Below are 6,355 nucleotides of genomic sequence, written 5' to 3'. Positions count from 1 at the left end.
TGGATGGGGTTGTTAGGGAGGTAAATGCAAGAGTTTTGGAAAGAGGGGCAAGTATGAAGTCTGTTGGGGATGAGAGAGCTTGGGAAGTGAGTCAGTTGTTGTTCGCTGATGATACAGCGCTGGTGGCTGATTCATGTGAGAAACTGCAGAAGCTGGTGACTGAGTTTGGTAAAGTGTGTGGAAGAAGAAAGTTAAGAGTAAATGTGAATAAGAGCAAGGTTATTAGGTACAGTAGGGTTGAGGGTCAAGTCAATTGGGAGGTGAGTTTGAATGGAGAAAAACTGGAGGAAGTGAAGTGTTTTAGATATCTGGGAGTGGATCTGGCAGCGGATGGAACCATGGAAGCGGAAGTGGATCATAGGGTGGGGGAGGGGGCGAAAATTCTGGGGGCCTTGAAGAATGTGTGGAAGTCGAGAACATTATCTTGGAAAGCAAAAATGGGTATGTTTGAAGGAATAGTGGTTCCAACAATGTTGTATGGTTGCGAGGCGTGGGCTATGGATAGAGTTGTGCGCAGGAGGATGGATGTGCTGGAAATGAGATGTTTGAGGACAATGTGTGGTGTGAGCTGGTTTGATCGAGTGAGTAACGTAAGGGTAAGAGAGATGTGTGGAAATAAAAGAGCGTGGTTGAGAGAGCAGAAGATATATATATATATATATATATATATATATATATATATATATATATATATATATATATATATATATATATATAATTTAATTATTATATTACTTTACCGCCGTTTCCCGCGCCAGCGACGTAGCGCCAGGAAACAGACGAAGAATGGCCCATCCACTCATATACTCATATATAAACGCCCATATATACACATATACATACATATCATCATATACACATATACATAAATACATATACATACACATACACACACATTTACATATATACACATGTACATATTCATACTTGCTAGCCTTCATCCAATATCTGGCGCTACCCTGCCTCACAGGACACAGCGAGGTAGCGCCAGGAAAACAGACAACAAAGGCCACATTCGTTCACACTCAGTCTCTGTCATTTATAATGCACCGAAACCACAGCTCCCTATCCACATCCAGACCCTACAAAACTTTCCATGGTTTACCCCAGACGCTTCACATGCCCTGACAGCACGTCGACCCTGGTATAGTACTTCGCTCCAATTTACTCTATTCCTTGCACGCCTCTCACCCTCCTGCATGCTCAGGCCACGATCACTCAAAATCTTTTTCACTCCATACTTCCACCTCCAATTTGGTTTCCCGCTTATCCTTGTTCCCTCCACCCCTGACACATATATCCCCTTTGTCAATCTTTCTCCAGTCATTCTCTCCATATGTCCAAACCATTTCAACACACCCTTTTTATTTCCACACATCTCTCTTACCCTTTCATTACTTACTCGATCAAACCACCTCACACCACATATTGTCCTCAAGCATTTCATTTCCAACACACCCACTTTTCTCTGTACAACCCTGTATATAGCCAACGCCTCGTAACCATATGATGTTGTTGGAACCACTATTGCTTAAATCATACCCATTTTTTTTCTCTCCAAGACAACGTTCTCTCCTTCCACACATTTTTCATCGCTCCCAGAACCTTCGCCCCCTCCCTCACCCTGTGACATTTTTGCTTCCATGGTTCCATTCGCTGCTAAGTGTTCTCCCAGATATCTAAAACACTTCACTTCCTCCAATTTTTCTCCATTCAAACTTACATCCCAGTCTACTTGTCCTTCAACCTTACTGAACCTAATAACCTTGCTCTTATTTACATTTACTCTCAACTCTCACTAACTTCTGCAGTTTCTGACTCGAATCAGCCACCAGCGCTGTATCATCGGCCAACAACAACTGACTCACTTCCCAAGCACTCATCCACAACAGACTGCATACTTGCCCCTCTTTCCAAAACTCTTGCATTTACCTCCCTAACAACCCCATCCATAAACAAATTAAACAACCATGGAGACATTACACACCCCTGCCGCAGACCGGCATTCACTGGGAACTAATCACTCTCCTCTCTGCCTACTCGTACACATGCCTTACATCCTTGGTAAAAACTTTTCACTTCTTCTAACAACTTACCTCCCACACCATATACTCTTAAGACCTTCCGCAAAGCATCTCTATCGAGCTTGTCATATGCCTTCTCCAGATACATAATTGCTACATAAAAATCCATCTGTCTTTTCAAGCATTTCTCGCACACATTCTTCAAAGGTACCAACTGATCCACACATCCTCTACCACTTCTGAAACCACACTGCTCTTCCCCCAATCTGATGCTCTGTACTTGCCTTCACCCTCTCAATCAATATCCTACCATATGATTTCCTGGGAATACCCAACAAACCTATGCCTCTGCAGTTTGAACACTCACCTTTATCCCCTTTGCCTTTGTACAATGGCACTATGTATGCATTCTGCCAATCCTCATTGACTTCACCATGAACCATACATACACTGAGTATCATTACCAACCAATCAATAAGAGAGCCATCCTCTTTCTTGATAAACTCCACTGCAACACCATCAAAACCCGCCGCCTTGCCGAATTTCATCTTCCACAAAGCTTTCACTACCTCCTCTCTGTTTACCAAACCATTCTCCCTGACCCTCTTATTTCGCACACCACCCTGACCAAAACACCCTACATCTGCCACTCTATCATCAAACACATTCAACAAACCTTCAGAATACTCACTCCATCTCCATCTCACTTCATCACTTCCTGTTATTACTCCCCCCTTGCCACGCAATAGGTTCTGGGTTCGAGTCCTGGCTGTTGGAGGGTATTAAGTGTTCTATGAAAGTGCGCGTTCTAACCGCTTGGCTATTATCGCCGTTAAAAGTGATGGGTCGAGCTGGACGGGTAGAATGGGGTAAGGAGCGAGCAGCTCGAGCAGAGAGGAGCTGGTCAAGTCGGTCGATCTGAGAGGGGGCAGGGCCGAGGAAAGAGAGGAGGTGGGTCAAACTGGTTGAGCAAGGGAGGTTGGGAAGGGTCGAGCAAGTCGTGGTGTTGCGACCAAATTTTTGTTAGCACTCAAGGCCTCAGCCAGGGTTTGGCCTATTTGCTGGCCCTGATTTTCCTTTTGGGGTGTCCCTAAACTGTATTTTTTGTGGGTACGGCCTCCCCCATACAAACTATTCTCCCCCTTAAATCACGAGTTCTAAGGGGACTCGAGGGTTAGGCCCCGGAAAAAAAGGTGAAGATTTAGGGCTTCTGGGAATAGGGTAGGGGCTAGGGCGCCCCCTGGAGTGGTAGAGCCCTTACTCTCTTAACATACAGGAGGGCCCCTACTCTGTGAGTGTATGGGAGGGGGCCCTAGTCTCTGAGCGTATGGGAGGGGGCCCTACTCTCTGAGCTTACAGGAGGGGCCCTACTCTCTGAGCGTATGGGAGGGGGCCCTACCTTCCGAACATACTGGAGGGCCCTACTCTCTGAGCGTATGGGAGGGGGCCCTACTCAACGTAAAGAGGGGCCTTACTCTTTGAGCGTATGGGAGGGACCCTACTCTCTGAGTGCATGGGAGGGGGCCTTGCCCTCCAAGCGTATGGGAGGGACCCAACTCTTTGAGTGTATGGGAATATCTGAGCGTATGATATGGCACTCCGGCACTGGTTACAGGATTTGCTTTTACAAATATTTTTCCTACCTTTCCCACATCATTTCCCACTCGCTGCGTCATGTGGACAAGGCACAGTTACAATGTTCGTCCGCCATGTCCTGTATTTGCGAGGTAGCGTCATGGGAGAGGATGAAGATGGGCCCACATCTGCTTACATCCATTCTCTAGCTGTCATGTGTAATGCACCGAAACCACAGCTCCCTATCCACATCCAGGCCCAACAGATCTTTCCATGGTTTACCCCGGACGCATCACATGCCCCTGATTCAAGTCCAGTGACAGCACGTCGACCCCGGCATACCACATCTTCCCAATAAATCCTGTGCGCTTCCCTTGCCCTCCCTATACCACGACGAAAACATTTCCTGGTTCAGACCATTGACACCACGTCGCCCCCTGTGTACCACGTCGTTCCAATTTATTTTGTGCACGTCTCTCATCATCCCTGTACCATGACGAATAAGCCGATATAGATCGAAATTGTGGGTTTTTCTATAGAAATGTATGAGTTTATATGAACTTTTCGTTTAGTGATGCAGAAGAATAATGATTAGTCTAACGTTACGTAACGCCTTCATAGGCTACATGTGCCTGTGATTCATATATACGACACGACACCAGGACAGCATCAGCGTGATTCAATTGTTGATTCAGAGCAATCAAAAACTGGACTGGGTTTTGCCTAAATTTCACTGAGAACTTATCGTCTCTCTACTATTTTTGATCCCAACGTATCGTCTCGTCAACTCTGATTTGAAATCGTTTGAGGAACTGAGATTGAAATATTCATGGATATATCTACATCAAAAGGATAGGATAGCGTTACTACTCCACTCCACTCCCCTTCATCATCCCCCAGTGGGATTTACAACAAAAACATATTCACAGACATCAGTCCAAAGAAAACAACATACAATGGCCCTCATTTAAAGTCCCCTAAACTCATTACAGAATGTTTTTATTCTGTGTAAGAATTGATTAATCACACCATTAATAATCATCCAACAAACTTGCTCTTTTAAATCACGAATTTCATTGTTTCTGTATGGCTCATTCTTTTTTTCACAACCTAATAGATAATGCTCTAATGTATGGCTATCCCTCATTTGACAAAGTTGACGTGGTTAACCAGTCCCTCCACCTAACTGCCAACAATATTCATACCCGAGTCTCAGTTTCATCAATACATTATTCCCCAGATGTAAGGTTTGACCCATAAGTTACATTGGTGTTATTCAACACACATAAATAACGTAAAGTCTCCCTGTGTTCAGCAATTCCACCTATACTTCCATTTTCCCATTCTTCTCTTATTCTTTTCATTTCCTTCTTTATCATTCCTTTACTCTTATAACGAACAATATCTATGTACTACATTTTTTTTCTGCGGCTTTTCTGGCCAACCCATCAGCCACTTCAAACAATTGACTCCCTACATACTGTAACCAGAGGTTTACACATGTTAACAACGTGGTAGTAACATTGGCTGCTTACTCTGCCAGGCCTTCAGTGCACTTTTACTAAATAGAAATACGTATCTTGACATTTCTCTACAGCAATCTGAAGACCCTCACAGATTGCATGTAACTCAGCCAGAGTGGATGAGGTGTTATCACTAATCCTTTACTAATTGTTTCATCTGAGAAACATTTCTGAAACAAAAATATTTTATGAAAACACCACATCGCACTCGGCCATTATGTAACACTGATCTATTATAGTATATATGTACAGAATTACGCCTGGGGAAGCTATTTTCTCAAAAAATAAAATTCCATGAATAACTGGGATGACAATAAGCTTTTTTCCATTAAGCTGCAGAATATCTACTGTGATGCCTCCTTCTTGCCATGGTCTAAACCTTATGTAAGCTGGCAAGGAGACACAATGTTTATCAACTCCCTCATAACTTCATACAAAAGCTGGCAAGGAGACACAATGTTTATCAACTCCCTCATAACTTCATACAAAGTTCTTGCATACTTGGACACATTACTAAGATTTCTTCTTTCACTTAAATACGTCACTGCACGAGACAGTCTATCATCTGCGTTTCTCCTAATGGATCTGAGAGCAGCGGCTACAGCAAGTTCCTTTATCCTGTATTCAATGTTTGGTTAAGTTGATTCCATTCTTATTAAATCCCTTGAGAAACGCTTCAATGTTAGTTCACTTTCCCTCTTCTATTTTTTTTTCTTTTTGCTTCCGAGATCTGGGTACTTGTGTGCTCCTACGACTAGGTAGACCCCGCAATATTCAACTAGTTGTTACTTCACATGATAACTGTGTGACCATTGGCAACTTAAGGGTGGCCCGTTTTGATGGCTGTATCTCTCCCTACACCTCGAAGCTTTGGAACTCTCTGTCTTCTCATATCTTTCACGATAACAGTGACCTGGCATATTGTAAAAGACAGTTTTTATTTTTTTTTATTTCCTGCAAAATCTTTAAATGGTTTCCCTTCGCTTCTTTTTCACTTTCATAATCATCTTTTTTTTTCTAGTGAAGGCCCTGCTCAGATGTGGACTTTTCTGCGTGATGGAGTCTCAAACATAAAAAAGAAATATATATATGGATGAGTCAATAAATTACATTATCTCTTTAGAAAGGCACTTCCGTGGTATAGTGGTTGGTATGAACTAACCGTGTGAGCCAAAAAAAAAAAAAAAATAGATGAATACTGTTCAGTTTCTCTAGCTTCTGTTACTTAATTCC

This window comes from Panulirus ornatus, chromosome 62 (assembly GCF_036320965.1).
Source record: "Panulirus ornatus isolate Po-2019 chromosome 62, ASM3632096v1, whole genome shotgun sequence".
In the NCBI taxonomy this organism is placed as follows: domain Eukaryota; kingdom Metazoa; phylum Arthropoda; class Malacostraca; order Decapoda; family Palinuridae; genus Panulirus; species Panulirus ornatus.
The sequence above is the reverse complement of the archived record's forward strand: the minus strand, read 5'-3'. Positions refer to the sequence as shown.